The sequence below is a fragment of the Notamacropus eugenii genome, chromosome 2 (genome assembly GCF_028372415.1).
Source record: "Notamacropus eugenii isolate mMacEug1 chromosome 2, mMacEug1.pri_v2, whole genome shotgun sequence".
NCBI classification, from domain to species: Eukaryota; Metazoa; Chordata; class Mammalia; order Diprotodontia; family Macropodidae; genus Notamacropus; species Notamacropus eugenii.
The window spans coordinates 137,598,008-137,622,976 of NC_092873.1; the positions used below are offsets into that span (position 1 = coordinate 137,598,008).

The window sequence follows — 24,969 nt, forward strand, 5'->3', positions numbered from 1 at the left end:
TGGTCCATTCTGCCTAAGCAGGCAGAAGTGGGCCACTCTGGCAACTCCTTCTAAACAGATAAAAATAGTGCCTTGTGAGCCCTCTGTGAGTTATCAGAACCCCATTGGATTTCTAAGGAGAACCCATATCAGCCAAGCTTTAGAGGACTTTTCACCATCATCATCCATACAGTCTTTTCCAATAGTCCCATATGACTCTGGTAATGAGCACCAATTACTTCTATTGGGTGTTCCAATATTTGAGAATTGGATTATTGAATTATAGGTCTTAGAGCCATAGGGACTTCAGTGATCATACACAGGTCTAGATCTAGATCTGGATTCTACCTTAGGGGTTGTCTGGTGCAACCTATTCATCTTATATATGAAGTAACCAAGGTCAAGGGAAGCTAAGTGACTGCCTAAGGTATACAGGTAATTTTGTGTCACAAAATCATCATCTTCATTATTATTATTATTGTTGTTGATATTATTATTAATTATAACCACAGCATTTATATAGTGCTTCAAGGTTTATAAAGCTCTTTACATATGCTATTTTAATTAATCCTGACAACAACCCTGTGAGGTATGCTATTAACATGAACTCTTTTTTAAAAAATGAGGAGAATTCGGCTGAGAGAGGTTGTTACTTACCATGGGGTAACAGAGTTAGTTGAGTTTGAAGCAGGATTTGAACTCAGGTCTTTCTGACTCTATGTCCAGCACTTGATCCACTATGGAATTCAGTTTATTAATCAGTAAAAGACTTTATCTCATGCACTGTTGTAAACCAAAATAAACAGAGACATTATGTTGGAACAAGGATAAGTCTATCCCTATGGCTTCTGAATATGAGCCTTACAAATATGATTTCCTTTTTACATTTGAAAATGAAACAATGAAGTAACTTGCCTTATATCAAGAAAGAGAAAATGCAATTATCCCCACTCCTACCACCACAGTAGTATGCACCAGAACTGGTATTTGAACCTCGGGCTTGTTCGTTCAGAACCTGTATTCTTTCTTGTGTGCCACACAGAAGGAGAAATTAAGGTTCAAAGTCATGGAATCACCTGACTCATTTTATATAGATATTCTGTAGAAAAACTAAGATTTGTGATGAGTCCTGTGACTCTCAAATGTATGCTGGCACATAGAACACCTGGCACTTACAATGTCAATTTCTTCCCCAAGTCTTTCTCCCACCAGGGACTTCTCCCTGAAGAGAATCTTGAATCAAATGTCTTTTCTTTAAGCTCTCACCCACTCTACCTCTCATGCTCTCAAAGCATTAAGTAATCAATGTCCACCAATGAGGAAAGTCTTATGACTGGTTATGATTATTTTGGTGTTGTCTCCTGTAAGGAGTTAATATATAACGGAAGTGCCAGTCTTCTAAATATTTACCTAACATCATTGCAGAGCGAGGAAATATATGGATCATATAAACTTCTCACACTTTCATAGGAATGTTAATAGTTTACACTTTACAAATGAAGATACTAAATGCCAGGACAGTGAAATGACTTGCCTGTGGACAGCCAGCTGATTAATGTCAGACACTAGAGACAAGAGCTGGACTCTCTGCCTTCTCATGTTTCTGTTGTACCATATAGCATCACAAAATTTCTTCCAGGGAAGGAACACAATTGTTTGATTTTTAACTACAGAGTCTACATTGAGAGTACCTGGTACTTCTCACGGTCCCCTAAATCCAGTCAGTCAATCAACAGTCAGTCAACAAGTATTTATTAAGCACTTATTATGTGCCAAATACTATGCTAAGTGTTAGGAATGAAAATATAAGCAGAAAAAATATTAATACAGCCCCTGCTCTCAAAGAGCTTACTGGACAAAGAAAACACATAAAAGGGAATAAAAAAGAGAGGAAAAAAAAGGAAGGTGTGAGTGATGTGGGCATGATGGAAGAATCCAGATTTCAGCCTGGTGGGAAATGAAGAACTTGATGTTCCTCTCCATCTTCTGTTTCTGTCCTTCTCATTTGCAGCCTTTCCTACCTCTGTTTTTAGGATTCCTGATTTCCTTCAAGACTCAGCTAAAGCACTACATTATTCATAAAGACTTTTCCTGATTCTGCTCCCATATCCCAGTTGCTCATGTACTTCCACCCAAAACTACTTTGTATTCTTATTGTAAATTTCATATTTGTACTTATGCATGTACGTGTTGTCTCACCCATTTGCAAGTAACTTCCTTGAGGGTAGGAAATGTTACATTTTTTCCTCTCTATTTCTAGCACTTAGCCCAGGGTCCGGCTTGTTGATTAATTGACTGGCATAAACAGACTGCAGCCTGTTAACACTGGTGACTTCAGGAAAAGTAGTGGAAAAGATATCAAGGATGTGTATGACTGGGAAAGGATGTGGGTAGGTCACACAATGAAAGTTAGAAGCAACAGGTCCAAGTCTCAAGGGTAGTAAAGGAAAACTTGGACCATGTATCTGACGCTTCTAACTCTCAGGATGTGACCTATCCAGAAGAGGAAAGGTCACTTCTCTGTCACTTGTTCTTAAAAGATCAAAATAATCAGGTCCTAGAGATTTATTTTTAAAATGTCTTTGTTTGCCTTTTACAGATTAAGGTAGTCATAAAACAAAATACACACGTATTACTGGCCAAATACATTGTAATAGCTTGTTTGGATAGCTTGTTTTTCAGGTCTGTAGCAAAAATCAGAAAATACAAACTTCTTAATTGATTTTACTATGTGATTAAATTTTCAAGGTAAAAATCTAAAGATTTTTATAAAAAGTAAAGATTAAGTTGCTGTGAAACAGATTAAATCTTAAGATATCAGAATAATTGTCCAGTAGTTTCTATAATCTGATATTACTGATTTTCTCTCATTTCTAGATTTTCCTTAATGTTATAGAAAAATCAAAAGATTACAAAGATTTTTTAATATTTTCATTTTTCTTTTCTCTTCAAATGCAGTATTGAATGTGACCTTTGTTCTCCTTTTTTAAAAACATTTTTATTAAAGTTTTGAATTTCAAGTTCTATCCCTCCAACCTTATGCTTCGCCCCTCCTTAAGATGATAAGCAATCACATATAGGTTAGACATGTGCAATTATGTAAACATTTCCATACTAGTTATTTTGTATAAGAAGACTCAAATAAAAGAAAAAATGAAAGTGAAAAATAGCATACTTCAATCTGTATTCAAGCAATACCATTTCTTTCTCTGGAAGCAGATAGTACACTTCATCATTAATCTCTTGGGATCATCCTAGATCATTGCATTGCTGGGAATAGCCAAGTCATTCACAGCTCTTCATCCAGTTTTGCTGTTACTATATACATACAACCTTCTTCCTGGTTCTTTTCACTTCATATGCATAAAGTCATGTGCATTAAGTCTTTCTAGGTTTTTCTGAAACTATCCTGCCTGTCACTTCTTATAGCATAATAATATTTCATTGCAGTCACATACCACAACTTATTTAACCATTCCCCAATTGATGGATATGTCTTCGATTTCCAGTTCTTAGCCACCACAAAAAGAACTGCTGTAAATATTTTTCCATGAATAGATTCTTTCCCCTCTCCCTTTTTTTTTGAATGTCTTTGGAATATAGAACTGCAGGTGGTATTACTGGATCAAAGGGTATGCAGAGTTTTATAGCCCTTTGGGCATAGTTCCAAATCACTCTTTAGAATGATTGGATCAGTTCACAACTCCACAAGCAGTGCATTACTGTCTCCATTTTCCCATATTTCCTCCAATGTCCAACATTTTTTTGTTGTCTGTCATATTAACCAATCTGATATGACAGGTGGTACCTAAGAATTGGTTTTAATTTGCTTTTCTCTAATCAGTAGTGATTTAGAGCATTTTTTCATATGACTATAGATAGCTTTGATTTCTTTGGATGAAAACTGCCTGTTCGTATGCTTTGACCATTTATCAACTGGAAAATGACTTGCATTTTTACAAATTTGACTCAGTTCTCTATATATTTGAGAAATGAGACCTTTATCAGAGATACTGGTTGCAAAAATTTTGCCCAGTTTTCTGCTTTTCTTATAATTTTGCTTGCATTGGTTTTGTTTATGCAAAAACAGTTCATTTTAAACAATCAACATTAACTATTTTATATTTTGTAATGTTCTTTAAATGTTCTTGGGTTCTACATTCTTTCCTTATCCACAAATCTGGCAGATAAACTATTCCATGCTATCTTATTTTGTTTATTGTATCACCCTTTATGTGAAAATTATGTACCCAAGACCTTCTTTTGGTGTATGGTGTGAGATGTTGGTCTACACCTTATTTCTGACATAGTTTTCAGTTTTCCCAGCCGCTTTTGTCAAAAATGAGTTTTTGTTGTAAAAGCTTGGATCTTTGAGTTTATAATGTACTAGATTGCTATGGTCATTTACTATAAGGTAATAGGTACCTAGTGTGTTCCATTGATCCCCCACTCTGTTTCTTAGATAGTACCAGATTGTTTTGATAATTACCACTCTATAATATAGTTTGAGATTTGTTATGGCTAGCCCTTCTTTTGTATTATTTTCATTGATTCCATTGATATCCTTGAGTTTTTTCTTTCAGATGAATTTTGTTTCTATTTTTTCCTAGCTCTGTAAGATAATTTTTGATAGCTTGATTTTTATGGCACTGAATTAGAGAGTTAATTTAGGTAGAATTGTCATTTTTATTATATTGGTTTGGTCTGTCCAGGAGCAATTAATATTTCTCCATTTGTTAGATCTGACTTTATTTGTGTGAAAATTGTTTTATACATGTGTTCATATAGTTCCTTGGTTTGTCTTGGCAGGTAGACTTCCACATATTTTTCTATGTATTTTAAATCAAATCTCTTTATCTCTTGCTACTGGACTTTGTTAGTAACATAGAAAGGCTGATGAACTATATGCATTTATTTTTTATCCTGCAACTTTGCTAAAGTTGTTAATAATTTCAAATAGTTTTTTGGATGATTCTCTAGTTTTCTAAATATAGCATCCTATCATCTGCTAAGAGTAACAGTTTTGTTTTCTCATGGGCTATTCTAATTCCTTTTTTTTCTCTTATTGCTATAGCTAATATTTCTAGTACAATATCTAAATAATACAGATGATAATGGCATCCTTACTTCACACCTGATTGTACTGGGAAGCCATCCAGCTTATCCTCATTACAGGTAATGCTTGATGGTGGTTTTAGGGAAATATTACTTACCATTTATAGGTAAGCTCTCCAGTGTTTTTGATAGGAATGGATGCCGTATTTTGTCAAAGGCTTTTTTTGCATTTATTGAGATAATCATATCACTTCTATTTTGTTATTGATATGGTTAATTATGCTGATAGCTTTCCTAATATGGAACCAGCTCTGCATTCTTGGTATAAATCCTACCTGGTCATAGTGAATGCTCCTTGTGAAATATTGTTGTAATCTCTTTGTTTTACTTAAAATTTTTGCACCAATACTGATTAGGAAAATAGGTCTATAACTTTCTTTCTCTGTTTGGGTTCTTCCTGGTTTAGGTATCAGCACCATATTTGTGTAGTAAAAGGAATGTGGTAGGAGTTTGGTACTGGAATTAATTTTTCTTTAAATGTTTGGTAGAATTCACTTGTGATTCCATCTGGTCCTGGGGATTTTTTTTCTTAGTTCATTGATGTTCCATTTATTTTTATAAGATGGATTATTTATTTCTACTTCTGTTAATCTATATATGCATATATATATATATATATATATTAGAAATCTATCCATTTCATTTAGATTATCAAATTTATTGGCATGTAATTGGGCAAAATAGCAATTTAAAACAATTTTGTCTTCATTGGTGGTGAATTCATCTCTCCTTTTTGATACTGGTAATTTGGCTTTCTTTTTTCCATTTTTTAATCAAATTAGCCAATAATTTATGTGTTTTATTAGTTTTTCCATAAAAATCAGTCTATCTTTATTTCTTAGTTCAATGGTTTTCTTATTTTTAATTGTATTAATTTCTCCTGTGATTTTTAGCATTCCCAATTTGGTGTTTAATTGGAGATTTTTAATTTGTTCTTTTTCTTGTTTTTTTAGTTGCATGTCCAATTGATTTATTTGCTTTTTCTCTCTTTACTGATGCAAGAAATTAGAGATATGCAATTTTCCCTGAGTATCATTTTGAATGCATCCCATAAGTTTTGATATGTTTTCTCACTGTTGTCATTTTCTTTAATGAAATTATTGATTATTTCTATGATTTGTTCTTTGACCCACTTATTTTTTAGGATTAAATTATTTAATCTCCAATTAATTTTTAAGCTGTCTTTCCATCGTTCACTCTTAGATGTAATTTTTACTGCATTATGATCTGAAAAGGATTCATTTATTATTTTTGTTTTTCTGCATATGGTTGTAAGGTTTTTATGTCCTAATACATGGTTATTTTTTCTGTAGGTACCACAAACTGCTGAGAAAAAAGGCATATTCTTTCCTATTCCCATTCAGTTTTCTCCAGAGGTCTACCATATCTAACTTTTCCAGAATTTTATTCACCTCTTTGACTTCTTTCTCATTTGTTTTTTGGTTAGATTTATCTAATTCTGAGAGAGGAAACTGAGGTCCCTTACTGGTATAGTTTTCTTATCAATTTCCTACTGTAACTCATTCAACTTCTCTTTCAAAAATTTAGATGCTATACCACTTGGTACATATATGTTTAGTATAAATATGACTTCATTGTCAATGGTATCTTTCAGCAAGATATAGTTTCCTTTCTTTTTTTTTTTATTATTAAATTTATTTATTTAACTTTTAACATTCATTTTCACAAAATTTTGGGTTACAAATTTTCTCCCCTTTTATCCCCTCCCCCCCCAAACACCAAGCATTCTAATTGCCCCTATGACCAATCTGCTCTCTCTTCTATCATCTCTCTCTGCCCTTGTCTCCATCTTCTCTTTTGTCCTGTAGGGGCAGATAGCTTTCTATACCCCTTTACCTGTTTTTCTTATTTCCTAGTGGCAAGCACATTACTCGACAGTTGATCCTAACACTTTGAGTTCCAACTTCTCTTCCTCCCTCCCTCCCCACCCCTTCCCTTTGGAAGGCAAGCAATTCAGTATAGGCCATATCTGTGTAGTTTTGCAAATGACTTCCATAATAGTTGTGTTGTATAGGACTAACTATATTTCCCTCCATCCTATCCTGTCCCCCATTACTTCTATGCTCTTTTGATCCTATCCCTCCCCATGAGTGTCGACCTCGAATTGCACTCTCCTCCTCATGCCCTGCCTTCTATCATCCCCCCCACCCTGCTTGTCCCCTTATCCCCCACTTCCCTGTATTGTGAGATAGGTTTTCCTACCAAAATGAGTGTGCACTTTATTCTTTTCTTTAGTGGAATGTGATGAGAGTAGACTTCATGTTTTTCTCTCACCTCCCCTCTTTATCCCTCCACTAATGAGTCTTTTGAGTGCCTCTTTTATGAGAGATAATTTGCCCCATTCAATTTCTCCCTTTCTCTTCCCAATATATTTCTCTCTCACTGCTTGATTTCATTTTGTTTTAAAGATATGATCCCAACCTATTCAATTCACTCTGTGCACTCTGTCTCTATGTATGTGGGCGTGTGTGCATGTGTAATCCCACCCAGTACCCAGATACTGAAATGTTTCAAGAGTTACAAATATTGTCTTTCCATGTAGGAATGTAAACAGTTCAGCTTTAGTAAGTCCCTTATGACTTCACTTTGCTGTTCACCTTTTCATGGTTCTCTTCATTCTTGTGTTTGAAAGTCAAATTTTCTTTTCAGCTCTGGTCTTTTCTTCAAGAATACTTGAAAATCCTCTATTTCATTGAAAGACCATTTTTTCCCCTGAAGTATTATAGTCAGTTTTGCTGGGTAGGTGATTCTTGGTTTTAGTCCTAGTTCCTTTGACTTCTGGAATATACTGTTCCATGCCCTTCGATCCCTTAATGTAGAGGCTGCTAGATCTTGTGTTATCCTGATTGTATTTCCACAATACTTGAATTGTTTCTTTCTAGCTGCCTGCAGTATTTTCTCCTTGACCTGGGAACTCTGGAATTTGGCCACAATGTTCCTAGGAGTTTCTCTTTTTGGATCTCTTTCAGGTGGTGTTCTGTGGATTCCTTGAATATTTATTTTGCCCTCTGGTTCTAGAATCTCAGGGCAGTTTTCCTTAATAATTTCATGAAGGATGATGTCTAGGCTCTTCTTTTGATCATGGCTTTCAGGTAGTCCCATAATTTTTAAATTGTCTCTCCTGGATCTATTTTCCAGGTCTGTTGTTTTTCCAATGAGATATTTCACATTATCTTCCATTTTTCCATTCTTCTCTCTTTGTTCTGTGATTTCTTGGTTTTGCATAAAGTCATTAGCCTCCATCTGTGCCATTCTAATTTTGAAAGAACTATTTTCTTCAGTGAGCTTTTGAATCTCCTTTTCCATTTGGCTAATTCTGCTTTTGAAAGCATTCTTCTCCTCATTGGCTTTTTGAACCTCTTTTGCCAATTGAGTTAGGCTAGTTTTTAAGGTGTTAATTTCTTCAACATTTTTTTGGGTCTCCCTTAGCAGGGAGCTGATCTGCTGTTCATGCTTTGACTTCATGTCTCTCATTTCTCTTCCCAGCTTTTCCTCTACCTCTCTAACTTGATTTTCAAAATTCTTTTTGAGCTCTTCCATGGCCTGAGCCCATTGGGTGGGCTGGGACACAGAAGCCTTGATTTCTGTGTCTTTGCCTGATGGTAAGCATTGTTCTTCCTCATCAGAAAGGAAGGGAGGAAATGCCTGTTCGCCAAGAAAGTAACCTTCTATAGTCTTATTTCTTTTCCCTTTTCTGGGCATTTTCCCAGCCAGTGACTTGACCTCTGAATATTTTCCTCACACCCACCTCACCTCCTGATCCTCCCAGCCCGTGTTTGTGGTCTGATTCAAATGCTGCTTCCAGCCTCAGGGCTTTTGGCGGGGGCAGGGCTGCTATTCAGTATGAGATTATGATCTGGTGCTGAGATCGGGGCAGGGCCACCTCTCAGGCTCAGTTCCCTCAGGGGGTTTATGCGCAGACCTTCCGCAATGGATTCAGGCTCCCGCCCGCTTGGGGAGCCCCTGTCTGCAGCCGCCTCTCAGCTTCTACCTCCCGGGGGGGGCCTGAATTATGGGGGCACCCCACTCCCCTCTCGACCCGCCAAAGAGACTCTCTCACCCACCCCTGTCACCTGTGGGTGGAGGGACTTGTGCGGCCGCTGGAGATCCCGTCCCTGAAGCCTGCTCGGATCTGTTTCTCTCGGTGCCGCAGCCGTGGCCGCAGCAGGTCTGGGCTGGGCTTTGTGTCTGCAGCGCGACGGACCTTTTGCGAGAGGTTTGCAGATCCCTCTGTGGGTGGAGGGACCCTTGTGGCCACTGGAGATCCTGTCTGTGAAGCCTGCTCGGATCTTTTCCTCTCGGTGCCGCGGCCGCGGCAGGGCTGCACTCAGCTCCCAGTCCCGGCGCCCAGTCCGCAGCGCGAAGGACCCCCCAGCGAGAGGTTTGCAGGTCTCTCTGGAACAGAAATCTCCCTAGCTCCAATATTCCGTGGCCTCTGGGTGCGGAATTCGCTGTGAGTTACTTCCCTGTAGCCATTCTATGGGTTGTGGGTTCAGAGCTATGTGTATGTGCGTCTTTCTACTCCACCATCTTGGCTCCGCCCCCCTATAGTTTCCTTTCTTATCTCTTATAATTATTTCTCTTTCTGCTTTTGATTTGTCTGAGATCATGATTGCTACCCATGCTTTCTTTGCATCAGCTGAAGCATAATAAATTCTGCTCCATCCCCTTACTTTTATCCTATGCATATCTTCCTGTTTCAAATGTGTTTCTTATAAATAATATATTGTAGAATTGTGGCTTTTAATCCATTCTGCTATCTGCTTCTGTTTTATGGGTAAGTTCATCACATTTACATTTATAGCTACAATAACTAACTGTGTATGTTGCTCCATGCTATTTTCCCCTTGTTTATCCCCTCTTGCTCTTATCCCACCATACTCTTTTCCTCCTCCAAATGTTTTACTCCCAATCACTACTTTCACCAGTATACCCTCCCTTTTTTCAGTCCCCCTCCTTCTTCTATTATTCCCCATCCTTTTTTTTAATTGCTCAGAGGGTAAGATGATTTCTGTATCAAACTGAGTATATTTGTTATTCCCTCTTTGAGCCAATTTTGATGAGCTATTATGTGCCTGGGAGTTTTCATTTTTCTATCTCTTTCAGATAGTGATCAGTGAATTCTTTTAATTTCCATTTTACCCTCTGGTTCTAGTACATCAAGGCAGTGTTCTTTGATAAGTTCTTGAAAGACATTGTCCTAGATTTTATTTTTATCATAGCTTTCAGGTAGTCCAATAATTTTTATATTATCTCTCCTGGATCTGTTGTCTAGGTTAGTTGTTTTTCCAATGAGAAATTTCACATTTTCTTCTTTTGTTTTTAACTTTTTTTGATTTTGTTTTATCATATTTTGATATCTTATGGAATCATTAGCTTCCATTTGCTCAATTCTAATTTTTAAGGAATTATTCTCTAAAGTAAACACTTGTACTTCCTTTTCCATTTGGCCAATTCTGTTTTTTAGGGAGTTATTTTCCTTGGTAAACTTTTGTATATCTTTTCCCATGCTATTGACTTTTTTTATGATTCTCTTGAATTACTCTCATTTCTTTTCCCAAGTTTTCTTCTATTTCTCTAAGTTGATTTTTAAAATCTCATTTAAACTCTTCCAGGAATTCTTTTTGGGCTCAGACCAAATTATATTTTTCTTTGAAGCTTCACATGTAACTATTTTGACACTATTGTCCTCTTCTAAGTTCATGCCAGACCTACACTACTTGGCAGTAGGTAGGGGCCAAAATTAAAATATGCTAAATTTCTTCAAGCCACAGAGAGATTAGACTAGAAGTAGACTGATAATAATTGATTGCTATGGGTCACGTGACAAACAGGAGAGTGTACAGTGGCAACCTTCCATTTTTCTTGGGCTGCCTGAAATTCTTTGGGAGACCACAAGTAGCCCATTTACTGTATGTTGTGCAGGCCTGGTTTATGTGTTGATCCTCCCTCTAACCAATTTCTTTTTTTGGTTTTTGCTCACTTTTTCTTCTTTGTGACTTGGTGTTTTTATGTGAGACTTAACCTCTGGTCCTGCACTTTCCTAAGTTTTTTGTTCGGGGACTTTAAGTCTTACTACTGACTTTCACTGCACTTCAGGGCTTAACTATTCACTTTCATTGGAGAACAGACTTCCCTTCTGGCTTGTACTGGGGAATAGGGTTTTCCAGTTGCTCTCCCCTGGGTGTGGGGTTTAGCTGCTCCTGACTGGGGCGTTGCTGCTGTGTTGCTATGGCTGGTGTGTTGCTTTTCTGCTGTGTTGCTATGGCAATGGAGTCTTTCTGGTGGCTGGCCTTGGAGGAGAGATCTTGTTGCTGGTCGGTCTCAGGAGTTGCTATGGAAACAGGGCCTCTCTGCTAGAAGGTCCCAGAGAAAGCATTTTCTTGCTGGTCTGCCAGGATATTGGGTTGTTATGGAAACAGAGTCTCACTGCTGGCCGGTCCTAGGGTCAGGAGGGTCTAGCTATTGGCTAGCCCTGGGTATGGCTTTACTACTGGTCAGTAACGGGATCAAGGCCTCACTGGTGGGTTGTGCTGGGGGTAGGGTGACTGGGGTAGGGTCTTGCTGCACTGAATAGACTGCTCACTTACCTAGGGGGATGCTGATATGTAAGAGGTCAGGGGCTTGCTGTTAGAATTCCCTAGGCTTGGAGACTTGCTGCAGGCCTCCTGCTATGAGGCTGATTAGTACCAGTCTAGGACCTCACACCCTTTCCACTCCAGTGAGACACATATTTCTTGCTGTGCTAGTAAGCTGCTTCTTTGTTCCTAGATCAATTCTGAGATGGTTTTCTAGTTGTTTGGAAGGAAATTTGGGAGGGTTTCAGAATGTTCATTCTTCACTCTGCTGTCTTGGCACCGGAAGCCAAAAATATTTTTTAATACTATTCCCTCACACAAAAACATAGAGCATTATAATGTCCAAAAAAATCAAAATCCCAAAGGGCGATGGGAAAACAAAAGTTGAGCGCTTATACACACATGTATGTATGTATACATATATGCTTATAGAGAGACAGAGAGAGAGAAGATATATATATATATATATATATATATATATATATATATATATATATATATATATATATATATATATATACTGATAGACTAATTCAATGTTACCATATAACCGATTATGGTATGAATAAGAGGTGGCATAGGGCATTATCAAACATATATATGGCCAAACTCAGAGGTGGCCTCGTTGTGTAGCAAGAAAAATAAGAGACGGACAGATCACATTCTGCACGAATATTAAGAAGAGATCATAGTGCATTGGGTGGATCCTCTATAAAGAAATCTTAGAAAGTCACAGACAAGGATTGTAAATAATAAGAAGACATTACATTCTCTACTAATAGATGGAAACTTAGATTATAGATCTATTGAAGTACTGAGAACTTAACTTATAAAATCCTACTTCCTCTTTTCAATTAGAAGAAGGCTAAGCTTTGTAATATTCTGTAACAACACTAAGGATAAACCATGTTACATTCTACCTCTAAGTTTGCTTCCAGTATGGCAGGATGTCATCCATTTACACCCACAGCAGCTATTTCCTTCTATGATTTTTCAGATGATCATGAAACACTGAATCATGCTTTCTGAATCTTGCATTTCAATTCTAACAAGCAAAAATGCCAAGATCAGCCCTTCAACTTTTCAGAGCTTTCTCTCTTTGCAAATGTATCCCAAAGTTTGGCAATTTTACAAACTTCTAAAATAAAGCTCATAGAAAAGTCTGTCTTCTTTTCTACAGAAGTAAAATATTCATATAATAGTCAGAGAATAATACTGGCCTACAACAGGCTATTTAGTTTTAGCTTAGATTGATTGCTGGTATAATATTTGCTATGTTTGTAGAGAAATATGTCAATTTAATAGGACTGCAAATAGCAATATATTTTCACAAAAAACAGAGAAAGTATATTCAAACTTTGGATGGTAGAGCATTTCTTTTGTTTCTACTTGTCTGCCCTGTAGTGAAAATTATTTTTAAATTGTGTGTAATTCCACTATATTCCTGGTTATCTGGAAAAAAAATTATCCTTCACAATTCCTTTTATTTATTTTCATACTTTCTTTTTTCATTCTGTCCTTTAATTTTATTTTTAATTATTTTATTTATTTTTTTTAATGTTCTACAATCACTACCTGAAAACTTAGATTTTTACCCCCCAACTACCCCCTCATCCGCCCCCCCCCCCTCACCAGGATAGCATACAATTCTATATAGGATATACATATACTTTCCTAATCAATACGTTTTCACTCTAGTCATGCTATGTAGAAAAACTAAAATGAATGGAAGAAATCATATAACAAATCAAAATGTAATACAAATCAAAACCTGACACACAAACATGATATACTACATTTTGCGAATGAATTCCATAGTTCTTTCTCTGAGTGTGGAAGGCATTTTGCCTGAGAAAACCATTGGGAATTTTGTTTTTTTTTTAAGTTCTTGCATTATTATGAAGTTCCAAGTCTACCAGAAAAAACTCACACACTGTGGTCGTTGCTGTGCATAAAGTTCTTCTTGTTCTGCTCCTTTCGCTCAGCATCAGATCATATAAGTCCTTCCAGGCCTCTCTGAAGTCTTCTTGTTCATCATTTCTTATGGTACAATAGTACTCCATTACATTCATATACCATAATTTATTCAGCCATTCCCCAATTGATGGGCATCCCCTTGATTTCCAGTTTTTGGCAACTACAAAGAGTGCTGCTATAAATATTTTAGTACATGTGGGACCCTTTCCCATTCTTAGTATCTCTTGGGGATACAGTCCTAGAAGTGATATTGCTGGGTCAAAGGGTATGCATATTTTTGTAGTCCTTTGGGCATAGTTCCAAACCACTCTCCAGAATGGTTGGATGAGGTCACAGTTCCACCAGCAATGAATTAGTGTTCCAACTCTCCCACATCATCTCCACATTTATCATTTTCCTGTTCTGTCATGTTTACCAATCTTATAGGTGTGATGTAGTACCTCAGAGTTGTTTAGATTTGCATCTCTCTAATCAAAAGTGATTTAGAGCATTTTTTCATATGATTAAAGATATCTTTAATTTCTTCCTGTGGAAATGGCCTGTTCATATCCTTTGACCATTTATCAATTGGGGAATGACTTGTATAGTTGTACATTTGAGTCAGTTCTCTATATAGTCTAGAAACAAGGCCTTTATCCCCAAGATTAACTGTAAACATTCTTTTCCAATTTGCTACATCCCTCCGAATTTTGATTGTATTGGGTTTGGTTGTGGAAAAACTTTTCAGTTTAATATAATGAAAATTATCAGTCTTGCATTTTATAATGCTTTCTATCTCTTCTTTAGCAAAAAATTCTTCCCTTCTCCATAAATCTGATAAATACACTATTCCTTGATCCTCCAGTTTCTCCATGATATCAATCTTTATACCTAGATCATGTACCCATTTGGACTTTATTCTTGTGTATGGTGTCAGGCATGGGTCTATGCCTAGTTTTTGCCACACTGTTATCCAGTTTTCCCAGCAATTTTTGTCAAACAGTGAATTCTTATCCCAGAAGCTGGGGTCCTTGGGTTTATCAAACAGGAGGTTGCTATATTCCTTGCCTACTCTGTCTTGAGTGCCAAGTGTATTCCACTTGTCTACCCTTCTGTTTCTTAGCCAATACCAAGTGGTTTTGATAATTGCTGCTTTATAGTACAATTTGAGATCTGGTAACACTAGGCCACCTTCCCTAGCATTTCTTTTCTTTAGTCCCTTTGATATTCTGGATCTTTTGTTCATCCAGATGAATTTTGATATTATTTTATCCAACTTTGGAAAATAATTGTCTGATAGTTTAATTGGTGTGGTATTAAATAAGTAAAAAATAAGTAGAATTGTCATTTTTATTATATTAGCACAGCCTATCCATGAGCAACTGATGTTTTTCCAATTACTTAAATCTGACTTTATTTGTGCAAAAAGTGTCTTGTAATTGTGTTCATATAGTCCCTGGGATTGTTTTGGCAGGTAAACTCCCAAGTATTTTATAGTGTCTACCCTAGCATTAAATGGGATTTCTCTTTCTATCTCTTGCTATTGAACTTTGTTGCTAATATATAGGAATGCAGAAGATTTGTGTGGGTTTATTTTGTAACCTGCAACTTTGCCAAAGTTGTTTATTATTTCAAGGAGTTTTTTACTTGAATCTCTGAGATTCTCTAAGTATATCATCATATCATCTGTGAAGAGTGATAACAGTTTCTTCTTTGGCTATTCTTATTCCTTTAATATCTTTATCTTGTCTAATTGCTACAGCTAACATTTCTAGTACCATATTGAATAATAGTGGTGATAATGGACAACCTTGTTTCACTCCTGATCTTATTGGAAATGCATCTAGCTTATACCCATTGCATATAAGACTTGCTGAAGGTTTTAGGTAGATACTGCTTATCATTTTATGGAAAGTTCCCTTTATTCCTATGTTCTCCAGTGTTTTTAATAGGAATGGGTGTTGTATTTTGTCAAAAGCTGTTTCTGCATCTATTGAGATAATCATATGGTTTTGGTTAGTTTTGTTGTTGATATGATCAAAAATGCTAATAGTTTTCCGAATATTGAACCATCCCTGCATTCCTGGTATGAATCCTACCTGATCATAATGTATTATTCTCGTGATAAGATGCTGTATTCGTTTTGCTAAAATCTTATTTAAAATTTTTGCATCTACATTCATTAGAGAAATTAGTCTATAATTTTCTTTCTCTGTTTTGTCTCTCCCTGGTTTAGGTATCAAAACCATATTTGTATCATAGAAAGAATTTGGGAGGACTCCTTCTTCCCCAATTTTCAAAAATAGTCTATATAGTATTGGAATTAACTGTTCTTTAAATGTTTGATAGAATTCACTTGTAAATCCATCTAGTCTTGGAGATTTTTTCCTAGGGAGTTCATTGATGGCTTGTTCAATTTCTTTTTCTGAGATGGGTTTTTTTTAAGTATTCAACTTCCTATTCTGTTAATCTGGGCAATTTGTATTTTTTAAAATACTCATCCACCTCATTTAGATTGTCGAATTTGTGGGCATAAAGTTGGGCAAAGTAATTTCTAATTATTGTTTTAATTTCCTCGTCATTGGAGGTGAGGTCACCCTTTTCTTCTTTCTTTTTTTTAATCAAATTGACCAAAGGTTTATCAATTTTATTAGTTTTTTCATAAAACCAACTATTGGTTTTATTTGATAATTCAATAGTTTTCTTAATTTCAATTTTATTAATCTGTCCTTTGATTTTCAGTATTTCTAATTTGGTATTTACTTGGGGATTTTCAATTTGTTCTTTTTCTAGCTTTTTCAGCTGCATGCCCAAGTCATTGATCTCCTCTTTCTCTATTTTATTTATGTAGGCATTCAAAGATATAAAACTTCCCCTAAGAACTGCTTTTGCAGTATCCCATAAGATTTGGTATGCTGTCTCATTATTGTCATTCTCTTGAATGAAGCTGTTGATTGTTTCTATGATTTCTTCTTTAACCCACTCCTTCTTTAGGATTAGATTATTTAGTTTCCAATTGATTTTTGGTTTATCTTTCCATGGCCTTTTATTACATATAATTTTTATTGCATTATGATCTGAGAAGGATGCATTGATTATCTCTGCCTTTCTTCGCTGGACTGTGAGATTTTTATGTCCTAGTACATGGTGAATTTTTGTAAATTTGTCATGTACCACTGAAAAAAGGTATATTCCTTTCTATTCCCATCCAGTTTTCTCCAGAGATCTAGCATATCCACCTTACCCAGCGTTTTATTTACCTCCTTAACCTCTTTCTTATTTATTTTGAGGTTAGATTTATCAAGTTCAGAGGGGGGAGGTTGAGGTCCCCCACTAGTATTGTTTTGCTGTCAGTTTCTTCCTTCAGCTCCCCCAACTTCTCCTGTAAGAATTTGGATGCTATACCACTTGGAACATACATGTTTAGTAATGATATTGCTTCTTTGCCTATGGTGCCTTTTAGCAGGATATAGTTTCCATCCTTATCTCTTTTGATTACATCTATTTCTGCTTTTGCTTTGTCTGAGATTAGTATTACTACTCCTGCTTTTCTTACATCAGCTGAAGCACAATATATTCTCCTCCAACCTTTGACCTTTACCCTGTGTGTATCCCCCCCATTTCAAATGTGTTTCTTGTAAACAACATATTGTTGGATTATGGCTTTTAATTCATTCTGCTATCCATCTCCATTTTATGGAAGAGTTCATTCCATTCATATTCACATTTATGATTAAAATCTGTGTATTTCCCTCCATCCCCTTTCCCACCATTTCTGCTTTTAGCTCTCCTGTCTGCCTTCCCCTTCTCAATAGTTTTCACTTTTCACCACCACCTCCTACAGCCTTCCCTTCCTTTTTCTAGCCCCGCTCCCTTTTTCTCCCCTTTACTCTTATTGCTTCTTCCCTCCCCTTTAGCCTCCCTCCCCTTTCTTCCCTCTTCCCCTCCTACTGCCTATAGAGCTAGTTAGAATTATATACTTAAGTTTATTATTCCCTCCTTGAAACAAATCAGATGAGAGTACCTCTCAAACAATGCTCATCTCCCTCCCCTCTTTCCCTCTACTATAATTTTCTACTTCTTCCTGTGATGTAATTTACCATTTTCTGGTTCCTCCTTTTCATACTTCCTGTTACAATCCCTTCATATGCTTAAATCATATTTTTAATATGACATCATTTACTTTATACCTATTCCCTCTATCTATATCCCTCTTATATTTCATAATAGATGTATAATTCTCAAGATTAACAGGTATAATCTTCCCTTATAGGGAGGTAAACCATTTGCCAAAATTGAGTAACAAGTTGTTTTTTGTTTTTTTTTACCACCCTGTTTGCTTTTTGATGCCTCTCTTGAGACCTGCATTTGAAGATCAAATTGTCTATTGTATTCTGGCGTTTTTGTCAGGAAGGTCTGGAAATCTCTTACTTCGATGAATGACCATCTCCTTGCCTGAAATGTTATGCTAAACTTTGCTGGGTAGTTGATCCTTGGTTGTAGGATGGTTGTAGCTCCATCTCCTTTGCCTTATGGAATATCATATTCCAATTCCTTTGATCTTTTAATGTAGAAGCTGCAAGGTCCCTTGTGATCCTGACTGTAGCTATTTGATATTTGAATTGTTTCTTTCTGGCTGCCTGTAGTATTTTCTCCTTCACTTTGATAGTTCTGGAATTTGGCAATGATATTTTTGGGGTTTTGAGTTTAGGATCCCTTTCAGGAGGTGAATGGTGGATTCTTTCAATGACTATTTTCCCCTGCGGATCTAGCACTTCTGGGCAGTTTTCCTTGATGATTTCCTGGAAGATATTGTCCAGATTCTTTTTTTTTCATTGTGGCTTTCTGGCAGGCCAGTAATTCTGAAATTTTCTCTCCTGGATCTATTTTCCAGGTCAGTGGTTTTTCCAGTTAGATATTTTACATTTTCTTCTATCTTTTCATTTTTTAGATTTTGTTTGACTGATTCTTGCTCTCTCATTGAGTCATTAGTTTCTACTTGCCCAATTCTAATCTTTATCAAATTGTTTTCTTCAGTTAACTTTTGCATCTCCTTTTTCATCTGTCCAATTTTTTCTTTTAAGGAGTTATTTTCTCCAGTTAATTTTGGTACTTCCTTTTCCATTTGTCCAGTTTTCCCAGTTAGGTTTTGTGTTTCCTTTTCCATTTGACCAACTGTTCCTTTTAGGGAGTTATTTTCTCCAATTAATTTTTGTACTTCCTTTTCCATTTGTTGAATTTTCCTTTTCAAAGAGATGTTCTCATCAGTGAATTCTTTTTTTATAATTTTAAAATCATTGGCCAGTTTTTCTTCTATTTCCTTCTTTAGTTGTTCCAGGAGAGCTGTTTGTGCATGTGAGCAGTTCATAGTCCCTTCTGAAGTTTCAGATGGAAGTACAGTCCCACTACTGACCTCTTTGGTATTTGTGTTTTGGTCCTTATTCCCATAGAAAGATTCTATGGTTTGTTTGCACTTATGTTGCTTTATTTTATTCATGATGGTGATTGTGTGTTGTGGCTTCTGGTTCTTTCCGTTAGAAGGTGCAGAACTTGGTGTTGAGCTGACTTGTGTGAAAAAGCTAAGAGCATGTTTTTGTTTTGTTTCCCCAGTCAGCCCTGGGGTTAGCTTGGTAAGTGTAGGGGAGGAGTGGTCTGGTCATGGGAGATCTGCTCAGCTGAACTGAGGCAAAGGCAAGCTCAGGGGATGGTGATCCCAGCTGCCCTATTGTCTTTCTGATTCCCCTGGAGTACTGAGGCACACCTAGATGCTAGTGCTGGTTCCAACCCTTACTGGGGCTTCTCTCCTGGCCCTGAGACTTGTCTGGGTCCTAGTGTGAGTTTTCTCTGCTCTGGGTCCTCTGTCCTTCCAGTTTGCCTCTGTCACAGTAGGAGGAATCCCCCTTAGCTATTTTCCTAGCCTCAGGTGTTATGAGACTATCTGCTGTTCCCACTGATCCAGGATTTTTCTGGGGAAATATTTTATGGTTCTTACATGGTCATCAAGGGGGGAGGAGAGAGCATTTCCTGATCTCTCTGCCATCCTGGCTCCTGGAAGTTCAAGTAGGTGGCTTACCAATGTTTAATATGCAGGCTAAAAGTCTCAGTAGCTGCTGCGCTGATATCTGGCGCTCAGCGGCCACCACTCCTTCAGCTCTGCTGAGCTCTCACCCTCGGTTCTGCCACTCCTCTGGTTTTGCCTGCTGCTCTCAGGTTTCTTGGTTTCCTTCCACTCTCTTGCACTGGACACTCTGTGCTGTGCACTGTGGGCTTACCCCCATGGAACATATCCTTCCCATGGACCTTCCAGTCTGTCCTGGTCTTTGAATCCACCACAGTCTGTCTCCCACTGGATTCCACACCTCCAAAATTTGTTCAGATTCTCCTTTCAGAAGTATCCAAAGGAGTTTGTCCAAGAGCTTAGGTGAGTCGTTGCCCTCACTCCGCCATCTTGGCCTCTTTCCTTTAATTCTGATAAAGTTTTGTTTATGGTGTGTGTGTGTGTGTGTGTGTGTGTGTGTGTATGTGTGTGTGTGTATACATATATGTGTGTATACACACATATTTATTTCTGTTTGTTTTGATGAGGATATGAGAGTATAGTCTAAAACTTCAGGGACGAGGTATCTGCCAAAGAGGGTCTGAATTGACAGTGTATAAGGCTCCTCATTTTTAAGCTGAAAAATTTTATACAATATCTTTAGCAAGTTAAGGGGACAGTCCTTTACTAACTAAAAGGGAGAAAATACATAAAAACTGCAAGGATAAGAAGGTATAGGTGGATTATATTCAGTACCAGTACACGTACCGAAATCAATAGAATATTATATAAGAAGTTCCTTTAATATTTTTAAGGACTAATCATACCTATTTTGCTGAGCAGATAATGATCAAGGAGCAACCTTATACATGTCATAGGTATTCTGAGGGGCAAGGATGACAATGTACTATAATGATATAAACCAATTGAGGGTACTAGAGACTATTAGTATTTATAATGAAGCAGTGAGATATGTTCACTTTAATCACCAGATGGTGCTACTAGACACTAGGGAGTCCCATGCTCATCTTGGTGGTTTGCTAAAGTCATTCATGGATTATGAACCTGAGTTTGCCCAGAAGAGAAGGGAATGCTTTTCCAGCAGACTCCGTGTAGAACTGAGACTTTCTGCCTCTCAGGCCTGTTTGTCCATGGGATTTGGGGGAGAAGCACTGGTCCGCTAGTGGTGTTTGAATTTGTGGATGTGCCAATTAAAACTTACTTGGAACTCCTTTCAATGATTAACACCATCTTTTTCTCTTCTTTTTTTAAAGAGTATTTCCTTTCAGTGAGTACTAGTCAAAGGATCTCGGAATATGAAATGAAACTGGGTCCTGGTGGAAGCCTGCTGCATGCAGTGTTTTTACTCTTAGCATGATATTAATAAATAAATATACAATATTTAATAGTGAGATGACAATGCATAATAAGAAGAAGAATAGATGATAAGTAGTAACAGGAATTCAAGTTTACAACAACAGCCTCCTGCAGCAGGATTTAAGCTGAGGCTTGAAGGAAGCCAGGGAAGCTAGTAGGTAGAGATGATCTAGAGGCACAACATTCCAGGGATTGGAACCAGCTGGTGCAATGGTACAAAGTTATAAGGTGAAAAATAACATGTTTGCCAGTGTTAGCTAGATGGTAATGTGCCTAGTTATTTTCATATTGTCTATCACATTGGAAAGTGAGCCCTGGGAGAAGAACAACAGTATTTTTGTCTTTTTTATCTCTATCACTTAGCACAGTGCCTGATGCATATAGTGAGTGCTTAAATAATGTTTGTTGACTGATTGTTGGATCTCATATTTTTGCATGTTCTTTTACCTATCTTCCTGAAAGAACAGGGCTTTTGAAGGCTCCTATCTGCCGACATCCTTCCTCCTTAATGACCTGAAAGTGGGAACTGTCTAGAGCAAATGGGATTCAATTCTTATATAGAGGTTGGACGACACAATTTCTGAGGCCCATTCTAATTCTGACAATACACTGTATATGTTGGTGTGAGAACAAAGAGGGCAATACATAGAGGTAGGATGCACACTAAGTGAAAGGAAGACTGGATTTTTTCAAATGTCAAGATGTAAGAAGTCTAAAACTTTAGAAATAGAGATCAAATCAGCTGCATTGATTTTTTTTTATTGAAGGTCCATCTTCATTCAATAAAACTGGAGTAAAAGATTCTAGTCATCTACAGTCATAAGCTAGCACAGTCTTTAAATGAACTGGAATTTAGAAATTGAAATAATGGACCTATTTAGATTTGTTTTGAGCCAAGATATTATTTGTAGTTTTGGGGCCCTTGAACTACTTAAAATCAGGAAGGGGCCAATTTTTGAAGGGCTATTGTTTAGAATGCTGAATACATTTTCTTATGAGGTTATTATATTATTAGTTTTATGTAATTTTTTATTTTGTACAAGAAACCTCTTAAAGAGTAGGAGTAGTCTATAAATGCTTATAATATAAAAATAAAACATATCAATAATTTTTAATGGAAGAAGAAGGAATCTGGTGTTATTGGCTCTTAGAGTATGTGAAGGGGAGTAAAGTATAAGAAGACTGGACATGTAGGAAGGGGCCAGTTTATGAAGGACTTTCAAAGCCAAACAGAAGTTTTTTATTTGATCCTGGAGGTAATAAGGTGTTAATGGAGTTTATTGAATGGGGAGAGTAACATAATCAGACCTGCACTTTCAGGAGGTCACAATTTCTGGATGACCAATGTAAATATTTTTTTCCAAATGCAACCATATCCCTTCCATGTGACTCTCCTTTATGTGCTCTTATATGGAAATCTACCAAATGTGCTTGGCCATATCTATCCTCTTGACATCTAAAAAATACCAGTGGCGCAAAGTACAATAATATAAAAGCAGAAATTAAAACTGGAGGGAGTTGGGAAGTCCCAGGAAAATTCTCAATAATTTGCTTTGTCATCATGTTCTTTTTTTATTATCTCTGTGAATCAGAGGCTCTATAACCTTCTTGCAGATTCTCCATTCCTCATTCTCCTGCACTTTCCATGTCCTCTTCCCCCATGAAGTCTTGAGGCCAATTTTCAAAGTACTTACTTAAACTAAGTGCCTTAGATCAATAACAACAGAGCTGGGAGTTCCTCCAACATTTCTCTATCCCTTCCAATCTGTCTTGAGGGTCCTGGGATGATCTCAAGAGAACCTTTGATCAAATTCTCAAAATTAGATTGGCTAAAACATTAATATGCATATTTATGGCAACAGTCATGAACTGGCAAGTAACATTCAGCTACTGGAAAATTTCCTTCATTTCCTAATTTCTGTGATACTATTTTTGCAAAGATCTAGGCATGAAATTGATGAGAATATATGCCAGATGATTTTCCTAGGATTTTCCTTTGGGTTTAGGGCTGGGTTTTGTTGTACCTATCTTTAAAGGGCAAGCTAAATTTCACCATTCTTTCTTCTGTCCTATAAACCACCAATTGGATCTTTCTCTCTTCATGTTCAGTTTGTTATTTCCTTTTTTATTTTAAGCCTTAGCACTGCCCACTGAATACTACAATAGATAACTATTTTACTGCTTTGGTGTTTACAGAGTAATGATATTTAAAGATAATTAACATATTCCTATTTTAGTCACTGATTAGCCAAGGGATACACTATTTATTAATGAAATCACTTCCTCAAACTCTTTGTTAATGCGGCTGTTCTCTGAACTAGCTCTAATGTGCTGAAGTTTGAATAAATTTGATAGCTCTGGGATAAATGTTAATAAGATCATTTTGAAATTAGGCAGTAAGCGCAAGGGAATGGATGGCCTACCCTGGGGTGCTGAAGAAAAGTTAGCAGAAGTAGGAAAAGCTCCCAGTAGCACAGCATTTGAATCAAAACGTGAAATTTTACTGATTTCCCATTTTCATAGCATAGATCATCCTTAGGGCAATTGTTTATTGAGTGTGATAGTAGGAAGAAATTAAATTTATTGTTAATATATATCTCAAGGATGGAAATCTTCAGATCATGCAGTATTAATGAAAACACAGTTTGAAATAGCAGAATAGTAGTATCACCCATGTAAGATCTTGGGAGACTCTATCTGTTCTAATTTTCATTGTCTCCAGAATAGATAGTTAGAACCTTCATTATTGTCCTTCATCAGCAATAAGAAGTGTTTTCAGAGTGAAAGAAATATTAATAGGTTATTGGCAAGGTATTGGGAAAAAGACACCTTGGATTGGGACTCAAAAGAAGAAAAAGAAAAAAAAAGTAAGATGCTTAAGGTAGTGTAGAGAATTGGAATTGAAACCAGAAAAAAAAAATCTGAATTCAAATCCTGCCTCAGACATTTAGTATCAAGTGAACCTGGCTAAGTAATTTATTTTTTTTCTGCCTCAGTTACCTTATCTCTCAAATGGAAATAATAATGGCACCTGCTTCACAGAGTTGTTTTGAAGATCAGTCAAATTAGATAACGTAATTCAAGTGCTTTGCAAACCTTAAAGTGCTATGTAAATGTTAGCTGTTATTGTTATATCATCATCATCATTACCATAAGAGAAAAGAACCACAGAGAGAAAAAAAATGAAGAGATGCCCTGAGGAAGAGAAATTTGACAGCTCAACTGCCTGGATATCTACAAATGAAGAATCCTAAGAGAAATCATTGAGCCAGAGCAGAGACCCATGGTGGCTGGGAAGGGCGTTTGGAGATGAGAGGCAGGCAGCATGTAATAGACCTCAGTCAGTGATCCAAGTTTGAGGAGATAAAGGATTTCAGCTTGAACAAGGAAGGCAGCGTGGCAGAGTGGATGGAGTGAGGGATTCAGTTCCAGCACGATCTAGGTCCATATCCTCCCTCAAATGCTATTACTAACTGTGTCACTAGCATGAGCAAGTTACTTGTCATTTCTGAACCTCAATGTCTTCTGTAAAGCTGGGGATGATAATACCAGTAGTACATCTCTTACAGTTGTCGTAGGATCAAATGATAAAAAGTGCTTTACAAAGCTTAGAGCACAATATAAATGCCAGTTATTTTTATTTGGTGGGCTATGCTATGCAGAGGTGCTGCTTTGGAGGCAAAGTGGGTGTGGGAGGTAGAGGGATAGATCACAGAAAGCTATTTGTGGGTCTTTGTTCTCTTTTCTGTATTGTTTGTATAATAAAACTGTTTCTTATATGTTATGACTAGTATTTTCAAGGACCGCTTATGTCAAGGGTTCCTCTGGGTTCTGTGTAGGCAGCTTAGAGATCAGATGCAAAACAATACCCACCAAAGGAGACCCCAGGCCCTTCCTACCATAGAG

At 36.9% G+C, this 24,969-nt stretch overlaps 1 protein-coding gene across 4 annotated transcripts in view; it reads left to right on the forward strand.

Annotated features, from left to right (window-relative positions):
- The window catches only part of ADGRB3 (adhesion G protein-coupled receptor B3), an 897,850-nt gene that overhangs the window by 535,924 nt on the left and 336,957 nt on the right, over positions 1-24,969 (forward strand). The window lies entirely within an intron of this gene.